This window comes from Pimephales promelas, chromosome 12, assembly GCF_988280905.1.
Source record: "Pimephales promelas chromosome 12, fPimPro1.hap1.1, whole genome shotgun sequence".
Classification (NCBI taxonomy): Eukaryota; Metazoa; Chordata; class Actinopteri; order Cypriniformes; family Leuciscidae; genus Pimephales; species Pimephales promelas.
In genome coordinates, this window is record NC_142780.1 from 13,461,176 (window position 1) to 13,480,743 (window position 19,568).

Consider the following 19,568-nt stretch of genomic DNA (forward strand, 5'->3'; position numbering starts at 1 on the left):
TCCACCGTGAGAAGCACCAGTCACCTCCGTTTTCATGTAAAAACCATTAATACGACAACTGGGAGAGCCATGGAGATCACAAGGTGCATCAGTGTTTCCGTGGCAACCAGGTGTTGTATTAATTTACTGTTGTATTAATTTAGTGTTGTATTTATCTCTTTCTCTAAATGTGTTTTTTTTACTCTTACTAGTGTAATGATACAAATTATAGCAAAATTTGAATCTTACCTTTATTACAATGTAAAACCCTTGTCAATCTGGTACTAATTTTAGTCTTTTACATAAGTGTGCGAACCTACCAGTGGAGCCAGATCTCATGAAAGTTCGTATCTATAGCCCAAATGTCATTTCTCGCGGCATTTATACGGCAAAAACAGTTTTTGAGTGTATATGGTATGCGTTTTTCTAATAAATATACAACTTTTAATAAAATGTTAGCCATTTTAAAATAAAAGGTGTACAACCATACAATGTGATTAGAGGGAAGAGTCTTTATATTTAGGTGCTAAATGACTTCCACTTTGGCACAGCGCAGTGATGTTTTGGAGACTTTTCAAACAGTCTGGGTCTCTTTTTAGTCCTATAGGTCATTAACTGGAGGGAAACATCGCCTTGAGATGGAGTCAAACACTCAGCCTGGCACTCAATTTCTTAGCTAAATATTCCTAGCGTGTCTGGCTACCCGGAACGCTGTTCTGTGGCTGTCATGGTGATGGGTCGGTATGTGGAGTATCCCGTGGAGGACTGTTCACTCAGCTAATTAAAATGCAGGAGATAGTTATGGGGCCGATACACATCCTCTCCCTCACCAGCATTCAGTTCCCAATCTCTCTCTCTCTCTGGCAACTCTAATTGACCAGGGGAAGCACAGCAGCAGTTCTCTCTCTTTCCTTTCGCTCCATCCCTTCCTTTTTCTTTGTATCTCTCCACGTTTTTCCTCTCTAATGGAAGCTACTGCCGCCCTTCTCTCTCCTGTCTGGCTCTGCTAATTAAAACTGTGTTGAAACAGAAAGCAGAGGAGGAGGCGCATATAAATTCTGCTGTCTGATTATCCAAAGAATTCAAGAGCTGACTGTTCAACAAGACCTTGCTTTTGATCACAAGTGATTCGGTGCTACACAAGACCGGTTACATCAGTTTTATAAAAAAGGGTTCTTACTTTTGCCAAACCTTCAAACTTTCCTTTTGAAATAAGTGCCTTTCAAGGCTATTGAAGTGATTTAGAAGTCAACACATATAATTTGGTGACTCATGTTAGATTTATTTTGTTTTATGTTATGTTTGTCAGTCCTTACTCTTTTACACTCCACTTTTCATTCCATTGACTTCCATTCACATCATGTATTACTTTTCTTTGAGTTTCAAAGTTCGAACTCTGAGCTGTGAATTCAGTCAAAGCAATACAAGATTTATATCACGTTTTGACCTCTTGGTCTTAAAATAACAAACTTTAAAGCTGCAAATGTGTAATTTGAAAGAGGAGTAGACTGTATATTTTTACATTAAAGAGTTTATATATATCTATATATATATATATATATATATATATATATATATATATATATATATATATATATGAAGAGTTCAGATGCAAAAGCCTCTAAATGCCATTTGAAATTTTCTTCTTTAATGATGATTTTTGTCAAACTTGTATATTTAAGTTCAGTAATTTCACTTAAATAACAATTAATAGGTAATTATCATTGCCATTTAAGTGAAATTACTAAACTTAAATATACAAGTTTGATAAAAATGATCATTAAAGAAGAAAATTTCAAATGGCACTTAGAGGCTTTTGCATCTGAACTCTTCATATATATATATATATATATATATACTGTATATATATACTGTATATATATATATATATATATATATATATACTGTATATATATATATATATACTGTATATATATATATATATATATATATGAAGAGTTCAGATGCAAAAGCCTCTTAAGTGCCATTTGAAATTTTCTTCTAGAATGATGATTTTTATCAAGCTTGTATATTTAAGTTCAGTGATTTCACTTAAATGGCAATGATAATTACCTATTAATTGTAATTTAAGTAAAATTACTGAACTTCAATATACAAGTTTGATAAAAATCATTAAAGAAGAAAATTTCAAATGGCATTTAGAGGCTTTTGCATCTGAACTCTTCATATATATATATATATATATATATATATAAATATATATACAGAAATGTGTGTTGTATGTATTTATTTAAAAATGCAGCAGAGTGCGACATCATATGACCGTTGCAGCATCCGAATAAATTTTGCATGCTTGAAGTCTGTGACTGCGGCTTTAAAGGGAAGAGTTCACTCAATAATACAATTCTGCCACAATCTATTAACTATTATATCTAAAAGAGAAAAGGTAAATGTTTAGTAAAACTCATTGTGTTTAATTTGTCTCAAAAATTTCCACCCAAGATGATAAATTTGTCAATATTTACTGAGCTTTATTTATATTCTTCTGGGAAACAAAATGTGATATTAAGCAAAATGTCAAAGGCATTGAATTTTACTGCAAGGCTCAGAAAAAAAGAACAAAATCTCAAAAGTAAAAGAATATTAGAACAAAGACTGGTATTCATTGAAAATCTTCTCATTTATATTGGATCAAGTCAAGCCACCTTTATTTATATAGCACTTAATGCATTACAGATTGTTTCAGATTGTTTTACAGTGATAAACAGGAAAATAACAATTTAGTGATGCAAACAGAATTCGATTCTGCTGTAAACCAGCTGGTAAACTGCAAATACCGCACAATATTACACAGTCATTATATAGATGAAATCAGTTCAGAGTTGATGCAGTTCAATGTCAAGTCAATCAGTTATGGAATGAGTTCAATTTATCCATAAAGCAGCTCTGGTTAAATCAATGATGTCATCATCCAGCTCAGTTCATTTCTCATCCGTCAGTGCAGGCAAATCCATAATATTGCATATTGAATCAAATAATTAATTGATTCTAAACACCATTAGTTCTTGTGTCACATGACCATATTTTAAGAAGTAATTTATGATCCTTTTATGGTGCTTTTTGAAGTTTGCACTTTCATTGATTGGGAAGAGCTACACAGATATTCTGCCTTTTTTGCTTAACAGAATGGTCCCACTTTATATTAAGTGGCTTTAAGTACTATATACTTGCATTGAAATTAATAACTTGATACAATGGACTTATTGTGTACATACATGTTTTTATATTGTACTTATATTTTAAAAATACGAGCATGTAATTACAGCTATAATTACTTAATGTAATTACATTTGTAATTACACAGTTGACCCTCCCCTCATAACTTAACCTACCCTTAAACCGACCCATACCACCACACCTGTCCCTAACCCTACCCGTATCACACCTCAATAGCAGCAAAAGTGTTTTACAATACAACAGGAACACAATAATACATTGTACTTATTGTTCAATGTAAGTACATAGTACGTAAAGCTATTTAATATAAAGTGGGACAGAGAAGGTCCGGGTTAGCAAATTATGACAAAATTATATTTTTGTTCAAACAAATAAAAGCCAGTGAGTTTCATTGTTGAAAACCCTCTAACCTTTTCTCTTCAATACTTATCTCTCTTTTTACTCCCTCACCTTTCCGTGGATTCTTTGGTTCTATGGCCGCCACTGCACTCCTTTGCCTTTCCTAAACCCCCTGTGATAAGTCGCAGACCCTCAGATGCGTAAGGGGGGATGGGAATGAAGTGATGCAGGTGAACTCTGGCTGGCGTCCAGGGAGGGAAAGGCAGGCCGTTTGTAGGTCAGTGCTGATGGGAGACACGGAGGAGTGAAGGCCTTGCTTGCATCGCAGTTCCAGCCCAGTCTCCAATTACTGGTGGAACTCTTGCATCTCGCTCTGTCTTCCTTTCTCCTCTCATCCTCCTTGAAACCATGCCAGAAAAGGCCTCCCTAAAGACACAGGAAGACAGAAACAAGACAAAGATTTTCAGGATCGGTGGAGGGGAAAAGAAAGGTTGTGAAATATTAAACATGACGAGGTCTCATTGGAATGAAGTGGCATGTTTTTCTTTTGGATATTTCTGGGTCTTCTGAAACGTGCAAGTGGCAGAATAACAGCCCTGCTATCTGTCTATAATTAGGAAAATTTTAGTCAAAAAGTTGTATCGGTCGCTGTTGTTTTGGCCTATTTTTATGTTTCTTGTTTTTATAACCCACTGACATTTACTAATTTCTTATATAAAAAAGTATTCTGAAAAGTACAGCAAAATCAATGCAGGTTAGACAAATTACTGGTATTTAATAACCAAAAATGCTGTGTTGTGTGATTATTTTTGTGTTCATTTGAAGTCACCATTATGGTGATCAGTGTTTATATTGGCTGTTATTTACTTTTCATTCATTTTCTCCAAGGTCTAATAGCTAATAATCCCTTGTGAAAAAGAAGTATACTTTAGCATACTTTTAAAAAGACTACTTGGTAACACTTTACTTGAAGGGGTGTGCATAAGACTGAAATGACACCTTCATAACCATGACATATGTGTCTTGAATATGAAGTAAGGTTTATGCATGTTTATGACCACTGTCATTAAAGGTGCCCTCTGGGAAAAAAAATCAAATAATACACCATATTCCATACCAGATGGCGGCAGTATACCTCCAGAAAAATACCTCCGCGGCCGTGCGCACTCATGTCTTTAAACAACACGGGCGAGCGGGTCTCCCTTGCGCATATTAATCAGTAAAACTAATAGTAAAAGGTTGGCAGACCGCAGTTTCACGTGGATCATTTGGATATTTTAAGAGATTAGAGACTAAATGAACAACATCTCAATACTAAATTATAAAGGCCGTCTCATAGACAAGCAGGAGCATTTCGACGATAAGTGTCTTTCGCCCAATAATGACATTTTGAATGCAAATATGACATTGTTTAAGATGTCTTTGTTATGACACCTTGATATAAACCAATACATCATAACCTGTCGGTGTCTTTGTCATGACAACGACATAAACTTAAGTTAAACTGTCATGGTTGGCTTTGACATTGGCTGTCATGAGGCCATTATACCTGTGTTTTGAATATTTTTCGTGACCTCAACTACAGTGATGCTACTAATTGAATTTGTCATTAAAAAGTTAGTCAAAAGTCCAAACCAACCACCTGACAGTTTAATTTAATGTTAACCAATGAAGCTACAGTATGTCATGTTTATGACAGGTTGTGTTGTCTTTGTAATGTCAAGTTGTGACACTGCATTGACAGGTTACGATGTATTGGTTTATGTCAAGGTGTCATAACAAAGACATCTCGAACAACGTCATATTTGCATTAAAAATGTCATAACTGAGCGAATGACACTTAATGACAGTTGTCACAAACATGCATAAACCTCCTTCATATTTCTTTAAATAAAAATACTTCATATTTTTAATTCATTTACTTGCATCTTGACATACATTTAAATAAATTAAGTTACAATTTAGTATTTAATGTAATATCACATAACATGCTATTAATTCTTTTTATATAATGTGCTTTAGTAGTCAGTCAACACATCAAAAGAAGCGTACTTCTTTAAAACATGACAAACGATTATTGAAACATAATGAAATGATGTACTTTAAAGTACTACAAAGTGAACTTTTTAAATATAGTAGCACCTGCAGTAAATATACAAGATATTACTGTAATGCAGAGTCAATTCTAGCACCTGAAGTCACAGTATAGTTGTAATTTAATTGTAATAATTAAAATTTACAAGAAATATGATTTATATTATACTTAATAAACATTACAGTGAAAGTAAAAAGCAACTAGTCGGCAGGCAAATTAACGCTAAAGCTCACCAGTCGAGATGCAAGAGCTGTGAAAGGCTTCCAGTCTCGAGAGTAAAGAGAAGAAGAGATTTCACTTCCTCAGTAGACCGTAGGGCAAGCGTGGGTCTTTTCATTTAAATATTAATGCCACCACTGAAGTAAGCAAGCATGACGAGGATGCAATTATAACCAAAGTAAGCCTTTGATAAGTCTCGCCACAAAGAGGGGCTGTGTTAGTAAATAAACACATTGTTGTGCCTGTTTATGTTTATGGGGAGATCTGTGCTCCTAAAGTATCCATTAAACACTTGAAGAGAGCATTAGTGCCACAATTTAATATAAAGTTTATAGAGGGAATAAGAGAGAGAATGAAAAAAAAAAACAAAAAAACTGTAATGATAGCTTTTTCACTCATCATCTGAGCCATTTATTATGATTGTGTGCGTGTTTGTGGCATTAGTGTGCATGTGCAGGCCTGCCACACAGGCTCGTCGTGCATGTTAAGTGCATGTGCGCGTGTGTACCAGCCCATGTGTTTATTGGTGGCGGGCCAGTTGTCTCTGGCTTGTTTTGCTCGGTCGATAATTTCCTCATTTGCTAGGGGGAAAATAGCTAATTAAAACCCTCTTCAGCTAACAGCCTGTTTGGGAGTATGCTAATGCAGTCCTGTGCTGGCTTCTGTTCCTGCCCCGTTCCCAACACACACACACACGCCTGCTTCCCTCCTATTATGGCGGTGGTTCGGGACATTGATTCAGTGCTCACATCACTGCGGTGAGCCAAAAAGCCCATTTTCTTCATTCAGAGAGAAACGCTTTAGATCAGACTGAATAGCAACTCGTTACATTGTAATAATACGTGAATTAGATGTTTATTACACAATGTGTTACTACACTGTAAAAAAATATTGTTGGTTTAACTTAAAAAATGAAGTGTTGCCTTAATTTTAAGTGCATTGAAATGGAAAAATTGAGTTAACAGAATGAAGGAGATTGATTTAATCATCAGAAACTCTAAATATTATGCTATCTGAACTACATAAATTATCTAAGTTGATTTGACAAAAGAAAAAAATGTTGTGATTTACAAATCATGAAAACGTTTTTTTTTTAATATTGTATAATATGTATAATTGCAATCACACAGTATTTCTTTTCATTTTTATCAAGAAAGCAAATGGCAAACTTTCTAAAAAAATAAATATTTACAAAATATATATGATTTTAATAGTCTAATACTTAAATGAGTATATATATAAGAAGTTGCTGGCTTATAAATTTAAGTATCAACATGGATGTTTAAGTCATTTCAACTTATATTACTTTAAACTTACGTAAATGAGTTATTGCATTGAATTTTGAATCGTGTTTCTTGCAGCTTATATAAAATAGTTTATTTATAAAACTTTTACGCTTGTTTTCAGGAGAAATTAAATTTTTATTCGTGATGTTAGCACTCATGTCTTGGGGTGAACTTGCTTAAATCTGACAGCACAACTCCAGAGAGTACAACTACAAGGCTGTAGTAATTAACTGTTTTTTACGACTGATATTTTTTATTGATGTGTTGTTTTTCTTTACTGACTTCCTTTGTAATGCCTTGATGAAAGAGGCTAACGAAGAGAAGAGGCAAACAAATAAAAGATTACAGCTTTCATCTCCTCACCGTTCTTTCAGCAAAACTTTGTGTTATTTATCAAGGTCACCCGACTTCTCTCTCTGTCTTCTTTTTCAGCTTGTTACATTTGACGAACCTCTATTAAGTGTTGTTGCAGAATTAATTGTGCTGAAATTGATGTCAAGCAGATGGAGGGAATACATATTTTTATTTCTGAATCACATCCTTCATGACACCTTCTAACTAGGTCACACGTAATAAGAGATATAATCTTTTGTCTTTTGTGCAGAAACTGGCATTCATGACTAATGCATTTCAGAGAATCTAAACGGTACCTCATTCAAATTTAACAATCATGATGGGACATTTGAACAATGCGCAGAGATGATTCACTTAAGCTTTGCCATTTAAACTGTCTTTCTGAGAATTGTTCATTTAAGAATAATTATACAGTTGTACACCGACTTTTTCATTTCATGAAGTTGACAGATGCCTTGTAAAGTGTCATTCCTGTAGCTGATGGAACTACAGTATAGTTCCATCACTACAGCTACAGGAACGACACTTTACAATAAGGTTCATTCTTACGATTAATTTCCATATTTGTAAGTTGTACAAATTATTAGATAATGTATTATGAATGAATATAAATAAACAAAGAACAATAGTAGCCTACATTTATAAATTAACACTTAATAAATGTTCTGCTGTACTTGCGTTATGATTAAAAAAATGCTAACAAATTTAACCTTATTTGGTTTCCCCTTATGGAAAAAAAACACTTCAGCAATAAAAATCACAGAAATAATACACTTGAAAAAAATCTTTTGATGCAACCTGAACTTTGTGGAATGTTATTTACAATTAAATGAAAATGAATTATAGTTTAAATTTATATTCAACGCAATTTTTACCTACTTAAAGTACATCTTTATTTGTAATTTGATAATTACTTCTGTTGTTTGTGAAATGGTTAAATACTGCTGAATGTAGACTACTGACAAGCATTTCAACTAAAATATACTTTAATGTCATTTCTATTGAAACTATGTATTTAAATATACTTGCAATTATTTGTAATGGTGAAGTTGCAATTTAGGACATTTAAAACATTACCTTTAAATATCCAGGAATTTTTTCTGCACAAAAATTAAGTACAATCAACTTGGATGTTTAAGTCATTTAAACTTAAATTACATTAAACTGAGTTAACAAAAAAATGTTGTATTGTGGTAAACTAATAAAAAAGTAACTTATTTGATGAGTTAAAGCAATGTAAAAACATGTTGTCATAACGAAGAGGTCATTTATTTTTACAGTGTACAGTTAAAAATATAATCAATATTTTACATATACGCTCATCAAAATACGTGCACTTCCTTAAAACACAATTATTATTACAAATTGCAATTTACTTTAAGAAGCATAATCATGAAAGTGAACTCATAAATGACCTTTTAACTTATTAATTTTATCATATGCATAAATATACAAATATATATATCAGAAAATATTTTTAAAGTACAGTACACTAAACTATAACTAATAAAATAAGCACAGTTCTTTTTTCACAAGGGACTACAATACTTACATTAAAATATTAGGTTGTTTGAAACTATTTCAAGTTTAACTTAAACTAGTCAAATATAACGTGCATTGTGATAGGTAATTATGAAAACTTCCCTGGCCTACAACATAATGCACTGCATCTCTTGAGTGCCCAAACGAAGAGACGTTCCGAGTGACACAAAAAGGCTATAGATTGCAAGCTCAGGTTTCTCTCTGCAAGGCACTTGATTGCTCACAGAGACGTTTCTGAAGCTGTCAGAGGCTTTTTGTACAGCTGCCAATTATCACTGCGCACAGTGTTTTTCAACAATACTGTGGCGAGACATCATTTGTCGAAAAGTCACACGCTTTCAAAAGTTAATTGGATTTTAAAAACCAATATAAAATTCCATCGCTATAATCGCTCCTTAAAGATTTTTCTTTCATCAGAGTTGGCTGCTAATTGCGTGAGCCTGAATGGAAGTGGGCGGATGAAATTGCCTTGAGTCTGTATCATAATACTGCAAACTATAGACAGGAAATGTATGACAGGTTGAGAAAAGATTTGTGATTTTTCACTAGTGGACGTCAGACAATTAAGGAAGAGAGTGCTTTAAGGTGGAGAAAAATTCAAATGTGATTAAAATCACTCACAGTGGATGTTTTGAATGTTACAATAAAATTCTGCCCTTATATACTCCTTTATGTAATTCCAAACCTGTGTGCATTTCTTTCATTTGTGCAACACAAAAGAAGATTTTGAAAATTAAAAAAGAGGCTTTTTTGCAACTCATCAATTTGCATTTAATGGACAAAAACAGTTGAAACACATTAACAAGGCTCCATTTGTTAGTTAACTAAATCATTTACCGTGAACTAACAATGAAAACTATTTAAAAAACATTTATCAGTGAGTTACTGAATTTCAATATTTACTAAAACATTATTTAAATCAAAAGTTTTAATGGACAACATGAACTAACAATGAACAGTTGAATTTTTAGATAAACTTTCACATGTATTGGTAATATTAATTGATGGGACCTTATTGTAAAGTATTACCAAACATTGATTAAAATGTCTTCTTTTGTGTTCAGCAGGAAAAAAAAAAAAAGGCTTTGGAACGACATGAGAGCAACCGAATTGTAAGTTTATTTTTTAACCCTGTATCTCAGTTTGTGAAATTTTATTTTAGCACCAATTTGCTCAATCAGAAATGTCAGTAATTATGAACACAATCATTCTAATTGTGGGTAGTACTGGTGATTGTTATTTCACAAATAAGTGCTCAGGACTAACCACTGAAACTGCAAATTGCAGCCCTGCAATGTTATTGAAACTAGACTCACAACATGAATTTCAATTATTCAGAACAATCTAGGGCCTGATAAACAGCGCATTTCTCTCGCTGCCACATGTCCTTCACCAAGAACAGTGCAATTACATCTCTGCTGGGAATAGGGGGGCTGACAGAATACAAGAGGCCAGTAATCAGAAGAGGAGATGTCCGTCTTTTTTGTTAACAAATTACACACCAGAGCAACACTGCATGCTTCCAATATCCCTGAAGTCAAAATGTAGACCATCTCTTCTGCATTTGGCCTACTTAACTGTACACATGCTTATATAGACACACACATGCACGCATACACATTCTGAAAGGTCAGTAGTGTCAGCATTGTATCTCACTCCACAGACGCTGTTTGTCTCGTATGTGTGATCATATAAGATATTGAGATGGATGAGCCTTTGAAATGTCATAGTGATAAGACTGTTTTCTAACAGAAAAAGAAGAACTGTTGTCAGTAGACTTTAAAGGAATAGTTCGTTCAAAAATGACAATGCTGTCATCATTGTTTCACTCTCATGTCTTTTAAATGTGATTGAAGGATATGTTTGACTGTTTTCCAATGAGCATGAAGAATGGGTTCCACAGTTGTCAAACAAGATTTTCAGAATCTTGTCATCAATAATAATGACTTTATTTTAGTTTAGATTTGAGGAGAGTTGGAATGTTCATAAACAATTTAATGTTTTTTTTATTGTTTTTTATGTTTATGAATTTTTTAAGTTCAAAAAAATTCATAAACCATTTTTATGTTGCTTTATTGTTGTTTTTTGTTCTTTATAAGCATTTTATTGTATTATTTATTGTTCTAGTATTTGTTAATATTTTTATGTTTACATATTTTTTTTAAATCTAATACTTACATTTTATTTCAGCTTTATTTCAAGTAGTTTTATATACTTTTATTTTTAGTTAACAATGCCAGCATTGTTGTAGAATTTGACTGACTTTAATTGTATAGAAAAGAGCAGCTCAGACATTTTACTAAACTTCTCCTTTTGTGTTATTGTCAGGGTTATTTTTAGTTCTATTTAATTCTTACTGACCGCCAGAGACAGTGCTTCCCACTGAATATCTCTCTTGCTCATGCACAGGTCGAGTCTAATAACAGCAAAGTCATCACATGACCAGGTACGTCACAGGGTTAAATACCCCCTCTATTTAACCCTGTGACGTACCTGGTCATGTGATGACTTTGCTGTTATTAGACTCAACCTGACATCCTGCAAACTGTCCCTGTAATCTTCTCGCAAACGTGCAAAGATTACAGGCCAAAGAGAAAAACGTTCATTCGGAATCCTTGGATTCCATCTTTCACAGCCTCGTAACAATCATTTTTTGTTGCGCGTCCTCCAGAGGCTGTGGCGAACCGAAGACAAACTTACTTTGTTGGAATACCATGGCTGTTTATTCCGGTCGCTGGCAGAATGCGATAAGTTGCTTTCATAAGCACCAGATATTGTTTCTTTGATGAAACGTGTATAGTGGCATCTCAGAGTAGTTTCGCTCCAAAGAAAAGCCATATAGTGATTAATTATCGCAGACAGTAAGAGTTTGTGTGCTCCAGGAACGGCAATTATTTTTCGTTACAGACTGACGGCGTTCACTGCTGTTGGTTGTATTCATATTGAGAATTCAAATTAGGTAAGTAAGTATCTTTATAGATTATATAGCCTTTCACATGTAGCTATGTACATGACAGTTTCATTGTTTTTGTTTGTTTTTCTTATATTAGATTGGTATATTTCAAGCAGTTGCATTTTATACGAGTGTTTTCTTTCTGTACTGCTACCTGGTACTTATATCAACCGTGGGATAAGTATTACTACCACTAATTTGGCTGTGTAAAAAAAATAATAATAATAATTTGGTACCTTACTGTTATAGAATTTTTGTGGCAACCAGAGTGTTCTCGCTTGGCCTTCAATAAAGCACTGCTGTGCTGAGGCAGTATGGAACAGCTTGAGGCCCGTACACACCGGGACGAATATCAGCGCGCGTTATTCGTCAGCGTTTTTCAACGCGTTTTTTGTGTTCACACCCAAGCGATTTTCGCTGACGATGAGCCGAGTGAACATGCAAATTCAATTCCTTGACATTAGATGTTTGTCAGTCCCTTGTAGTCCCTGTCACGTTTGTCATATAGTTCTTTATGTTCTATCTAGCACCAACGAGAACAACAGCTCTACATTCATCTTGCCTTGCATCTTCCTTGCTGTGTAGTGTAGACAGCGACGCGAATATCTTCTTCGCGCATATCTTCTATCTTCTTCTTCATTGCATATGTGTTCTCGGCAAGACCATTTTGTTTTTGAGCGCCCCCAAGCTGTGTTTTACTGTAACTTCAGAAGCTACAAACACGTGAGCAAAAGCGCCAATCTCATTGGTCGGATAGTTTTTGATGCGGTGCGTCAAACTAAAAAAACGAACCCAAGGCGTTTTTAAAAAAAAAAAAAGATGCTTTTACGCGTGGCGTTTTATGCTTCGGTGTGAACACTCACATTGGCGGCCTTTGTTTAGTCACGAGGCGTTAAACGACGGTGAATAACGCGCATGAAATTCGTCCAGGTGTGAACAGGCCTATAGGCTGACGTGCACTGTGTGCAGGGCCAATTTACAGCAGGACTATGGACATGACTGCTGTCCATCCTGCTTCGGATTTGAAGCAGGTCCTCACTGAGGATGCGTATGAATTGTATCTCCATGTTGTGGGAGTGGAGATCTTCCAGACTAGCTGCAGTAGAGGCACTCTTGACCTAAGAGGCGCCTCAGCAGGGAAAAGTGTCGACTAAGTGGAAAACAGTGAGTGTCTCCACCAGTAAGAGACATAGAGAGGATTCTTTAGCCAATAGAGTGGAGGTGCTGACCTCAGAGTTTGCCCAGATTAAGTCTTTAATTCTAAATCTGCAACTAATGAAGAATTATTATCAGTAAGCCACTCTCAGTTCTCTCATGATGACTCTCAGAATACGGCACAGGGTTCGGCTGAAGAAGTAGAATCAGATCAAGATGTGGTGAGACAAGCCCTCCAGATTGCGTTGGCACACTTAAGCCAGGACACTGCCCCTACAGTGGCAGCTCCCTCCCTTCAGAGGAATGGCAAAACCATCTGCCATTCCCCCATCCAAAGATTATATTTGAGAACTACAGAGGTGCTGGGCTAATCCCAAATCACTTACTCATAATTATACAGCAAACAGGGCCTTGGCAGCAATGCACAAACTAGACTCTTATAGCCTGGGTCAGATGCCGAAAGAGGATCCATTTATCGCCTCTTTCAATATATCACAGGAGGACACGAGTATATCACGAGGACAACAATTAATTCTTGCTCCAAGGGGCAAGGGCGTTCATTTGGGCTGTCCCTATCCCCTCGGGTGTTCACCAGGTGCATAGTGGCAGCGTTGTCCCCAATAAAAGCCAGGGGGTATAGGTGCGTCCTTATTTGGATGACTGGCTCCTCTGTGCTCCATCTCAAGGGCAGGCAACAGAACACACCAATCTGCTGATTGCCCATGTCATTCATTTGGGTCTCACGGTGAATTTCAGCAAGAACTAGTTGATCCCATGACAGTCGGGCTCGACAGCCTTAGTCAAACGGGTTGGCAAGTATGGTTGGGTTGCGGAGAGATTGTGGTTAGGTCTCAGCAGCAGGAGGGATGTAGAGGTCAGTAAGCTGGGCTGAATTGAGTGGGAGAAGGAGGGGGTGACTCTGGAACACCAGAGTCACTGTCGAGCCCTCTTGTGGGCTAGTCGACGAAACACTGAGGACGGAAGGTGCCCACTTGAATTCTAGGGCACCTTCCACAAAGGATTATCTATTCTTACAGGTGGAAGCTTTTCACTGATTGGTGTACACCAAGAAGTTTGGTCCCAGACCACTCCCCTGTGCCAATGGTGTTATGTTTTCTGCAGTCTCTGCTAGACAATAACAGGGTTCCATCGACTCTAAAGGTATATGTGGCTGGAATTTCTGCCCAACATGTAAAAATAAATGATCAATCACTAGGGACACATATTCTAATCACCTGCTTTCTGAAAGGTGCTCAGCAATTGCACCCTGCTCCAACTGTTAGCGTATCCGCATGGGACCTCAGTCTGGTTTTAAGAACACTTATACAACACCCATTTGAGCCAATAGAGCATTGTGACCTCAAGTGGCTTTCAGTAAAGACGGCATTCCTTTTGGAAATAAAGTCAGCTAAACGTGTTGGTGAGCTCCATGTATTGTCAACCAATACATCCTGTATGCATTGGGATTGCGGATGGAACAACGGTGACATTGTGGCCTAACCCCTCATTCCTACCCAAAAAGCTCTCAACATAATTTAGGAATCAACCAATTGAGTTGGTAGCACTTAATCGTTCTGTGTCTGCCTCACAAGAGGGCAATCTAACGGAACAATTATGCCCAGTGCGAGCCCTTCAGGGCTATCTGAGTGCCACAGAGAAAGACAGTCAGACCAACTCTTTCTCTGCTACGGTGGGCCAAGAAAAGGGCAGCCTCTGTCAAAGCAGAGATGTCCAGGCATATAAGGAAAACAACCTGACATTGCCAGCTGGCATAATATGCCATTCAAGTATCTCAACATCTTGGGCAGCATTAAAAGGTGTACCTCTATTGGACATTTGTGCAGTGGCTAATTGGTTATCCACTGATACCTTTTTTTCAGATACTACATGGTTAATGTGGTAGCCCCTGGTGCTATGGAAGCGGCAGTACTCCTGGGACCCTTAACTTCAGCTTAAGGTTAGGAGTAGCCTCCTTGTGACCTTGTTGTTATGCGTCATCCAGTGGGAAGCACTACCTCTGACAGTCATTAATAACGAAATAGAATGAAAGTTACAAATGTGACTATGGTTCTATGAGTTCTGGATGACCGCCAGAGCACACTGTCACTCAGAGTCTCACAAGAAGCTTCTATAGAGACAGTTTGCAGGATGTCACAAGGTTAAATAGAGGGGATCCAGAGACTGCTTACGACATGCAGAGACTGCTGACGTCACGTCTGCCGATCCAGAGACTGTTCACGTCACTTCTGCTGAGCCAGAGACGCTTCACGTCACTTCTGCTGAGCCAGAGACGCTTCACGTCACTTCTTCAGAGCCCGTGTCTACGGACAAGATGGTCGATCCAGAGTCTATTTACGTTACTTCCTCCGAGCCAGTGTCTACAGACAAGATGGCCAATCCAGAGTCTGTTCCCGAGCCAGAGTCTGTTCCTGTTCCCGAGCCTGTGTGTGTCCGTTCCTAAGCCAGTGTGTGTGTCTGTTCCCGAGCCAGTGTGTGTGTCCGTTCCCGAGCCAGTGTACGTGTTGTCTGTTCTCGACCCATTGTGTGTGTTATCTGTGCCCAAGCCAGTGTGTGTGTTGTCTGTTCCCAAGCCGGTGTGTGTGTTGGCCGATGGACTGCCTGCTTCGACCTGGCCGCCCGAGGGGTCGTCTTTGCCCTGGCCACCCGATGGACTGTCACCACCCTGGCTGCCCGAGGGGTCTTCTCTGCCCTGGCCGCTTGAGGGATCTTCTCTCGCCCTGGTCGCCCGAGGGATCTTCTCTCGCCCTGGTCGCCAACGTGGCCTGCTCCGCCTTGGCCTCCCACATGGCTTGCTCCGCCCACGTTCCATGGCCCAGGTCCGCCCACTTTCCATGCCCCATGCCTGCCATTGCAAGACCCTGGTCCCGTTCGCTGCGCGGACCTGGCCCTCCGTCCCTCCCCCAAGACTCCGCCTCCGCTTCACCACCCTCCTGAACTTTTTTTTTAATGGGCGTTGGGAGCTGCCCATAGGGGAGGGGCTATGTCACGGTGTGGGTTCATGTCTTGTTCCTGTCTGTCTTGTGTTCCCCCATTATTGTGTATTTGGTTGAGTCCTGTTCCAGTTTTCCCACTCCTCGTTTAAGTTCATGTTTTCCACCTGTGTGGTTAATTTTCCCAACTGTGTCTTGATTCACTCACCTGTTCTTCTGTATTTAAGCCCTGTGTTTTAGTGTAGTCCTTGTGAGTTCTTAATGTTGTAGTGTTTGCTGTCTCTGTGTTCCGGTTTGAGTTTTCCCTGGATTACCTTTTTGTATATTTAAAATCTGTGCTTGCACTTGGATTCTGCTTCTTCCTCTTCTGCTGCATCGTTACAGTTTGGTGAGTTTACGTATATATCAGCCACTGCACTAGTCATTATTTTTAATCGAAATGTAGGCATGTTATCCAAGCATTAATGTCAAGGAAAGCCCCTTATACTTGGGAGCGGAGGTGTTTCTGGGTGATTCTTCCTCAAATCTGCTTTGAGGTCTTGATAAATTGTGGCATTTCTTTGTTGTTTCAGAATCCAGTATTCCTGTAATTCTTTTGTCTTCTTTCCAAACATGCCGTCCCTTCTTTGAAGAATGATCGACCTTTACGTATGCCAGGTAACCTGTAAATGTGAAAACACTGGTCAGTGGCCTTTAAGTGTGGTTTGAGTTCATTTAATACTACTTCCTTGAATCTCTTTGTGCCGTGCATGTTGTTAAGCCACACCAAATCGTGACCGACAACATACAATATTAATAATACAAATAATAAAATAAGATCAATTTTCTTCTTTTTATTTCTTCTTTGCATACTTATCGATCTATTAGGCCTATTTTTTTTTGCTCTATACAGTATTTGCATATCTCCTGTGCATAAACCCATGGCGAATTTGCGCATCTGTCAGCAGTCCCACACGTGCTGCAAATTGATATTCCATTATTTCTCATATTATCTTAGATGAAAGGCTTTCTAATTCTACACAGAAAGAGTCAAACAAAGGAAAAGCAGCCCAGGGTCAGTAATGCCGCAAGCAGCGGGACTCCACCTCCTCCTCCACCTGTCACTCAGGAACCTCTCCGTCCAAAGCCCAATTAAATCTCTCCCCTCCACGTGAGCTGACCCCGCTCGCATGAATATGTATGAGAGCCAATGCAAATAAAGCGCTTCACCGCTGTGCGCGTAAGGGCTTCGAGGAAGAGTATAACAAAGGGAAGGCCCACAACGAGGCACGGATGCCATCACTTCCCAGAATCATCACAGGCTGAACGGAACACGGAACCTGCCGAGACGTCCTGGCCGGCACCACGCGTGTGTGTGTGTTTGACCATTATCTGTACTACAAAAGCCTTTTTAATGGCTCACTAGACAGCTGGCGTGCAGGAAAAGGGACATCAAATAGCATTAAACTTTTTAATGTGCTTGGTAAATATGGATCTGAAGGGACATCTTTTTCTTAGGAGAGAAGAAAAGCCATGAATTATATATGAACTCTGAATATCATTGAGTGGACTGGTACGGTTAAAGAACAATAGGATACAGAACTGATAACTATTGTTATAAAAATCATTAGTAGCCATATCTTAGAAGTAACGGCCGCAGATAATATATTTCGCTCTCTGTGAAGGAATTAAATGTAAAACTGTTCGGCCGCATGCGTTTCCGCCGCTCGATTTCAAAGCCGATGTTTGGAGGTCAGAATTAATACCCAAATAAAATAAGTAATAAGGGTTATGGCTTCATAGATAGTGACATTTAGTGCAGGAAACGTGGCAAGTCGTCACAGCGTACAGGGGTGTGCTTGTAAATAATTAATCTTTGCTCTTCATGTCTACTTGTCAGTACAGACTGGGGGCTTGTATCCTGGCAACGCGCCATGGTTTCCACATGCTGCAGGGAGAGAGAGGCCCTCAGGGGGGAGCCAATCATCTCTCTGCCTGAAGCTGAAACACAAACACACACACACACACACACACATGCACGCATATATGCAAGTGCAGGCTTACTCCCGCAGAGAGAGACGACTATGTATGTACATATGCTACCGTAAACCGGATACATACACACACACACTCGCGCTCTAAGTGTTATGTTCTGTTTCCTTCTGGCTTTTATTCCTTAGACGTCTTCATTTCACAGCCCGGCATATCTCAGACCCGCGTCATTCATATTTTAGCATGGCTGCTTAGCTTACACCTGCCTTGTACATGAAAATACAGACACTTTTATCTAGTTAGTCCCTTTGAATGACTTGACATATGTTACAATATGAATTAGGTGCTTATAATAAAGAAATATAAAAACACACTAATTTTTCAGTCAAAAAGAAAATCTTTAGGAAATACTTTAAAAAGCAAGTATTTATTATGGACATAATACACTTTAAAAGAATACACTTTGCATGTTAAATGGAAGGAAATTAAAGGAAACTATTTTGATATATGTTAGTTTAAATTTACATTCAGTGCAATTAGCTTAAATTTCAAGTGCTTTTTTGACACTTTATATGCAATTTCATACTTATTTTTATTATCTTTGAAATGTGGTTAAAGTGTATTGCCAAATGGACTGAAAATGAGTAAACTAAAATATACATTAATTAGTTATTTTTATAGAAACTTGAATCTTATGCATTTAAATATATTCGTAATTAGACACATTTGTAATGATGATGTTTGACTTTAAATGCAACATTACAGATAAAATTATAATCAATTCACAACATGTGCTTTAGTATTTACACAAAATATCAAGTGCACTTATTTAAACCTTGAAAAAAGATTGTTAAAATCTAAGTTCTTTAAGTGTGTTGAGAAACTGTCTTGAAAGTGTACACTTAATTGGCCTTTTATTTAATGTTAATACTGTATTATTTGCAAGTAGAGTTTGTTTTTTTTAATATTCAGATTACTTAAAACCTTTTTTTAAGGTATTCTTATTACAGTGTAATTATACATTTAGGTCCTGAGTAATATTAACAACATAAAGGGTTAGGTTTGACTTAATTAAATAAGTTGAATCTTGTAAAACTTATTTTGATGAGTTAAAGTAAAAAAATGATTTTTTTACAGTGTAATTTTGCATAATTTACTATAATTAATACTATAGTGTAAAAAGTGGACACTATAAAATAAAGTGTGCCAAAATATTCTTTTAAAAAATTGAATCAATACAATTAAGCATACTTCTTTTTTTAAAAGGGCTTAGTTGTGAAAGCCTGAGCCTCCTTGACATAAATATTTTATTTCAAAGGAGTCACAAAATAAGTTCTTTGGCCTTTTACACCGAGTTCATATTAGGTCATTGTGTTGAATTCACCCTTCCGTGTCAACGCCAACCATAAGACGTTCTCAAAGGGGTCAAACGTCACAGTAACAGTGTTGCGTAACATCCCAAGAACAAACAGAAGCCAAATCCCACTGACGTAACCGCATGACCTGTTTTTAATAACCAGTCTTTA

General features: G+C 37.3%; 1 long non-coding RNA gene across 1 annotated transcript; it reads left to right on the forward strand.

Annotated features, from left to right (window-relative positions):
- The first annotated feature begins 10,085 nt into the window (after window positions 1-10,085).
- LOC148976970 (uncharacterized) lies at window positions 10,086-18,680 on the forward strand. Its single transcript, XR_016145855.1, has 4 exons — window positions 10,086-10,124; window positions 11,920-11,971; window positions 16,644-16,728; window positions 17,069-18,680. It is a non-coding gene; the product is annotated as an uncharacterized LOC148976970 (long non-coding RNA).
- Window positions 18,681-19,568: the final 888 nt, after the last annotated feature.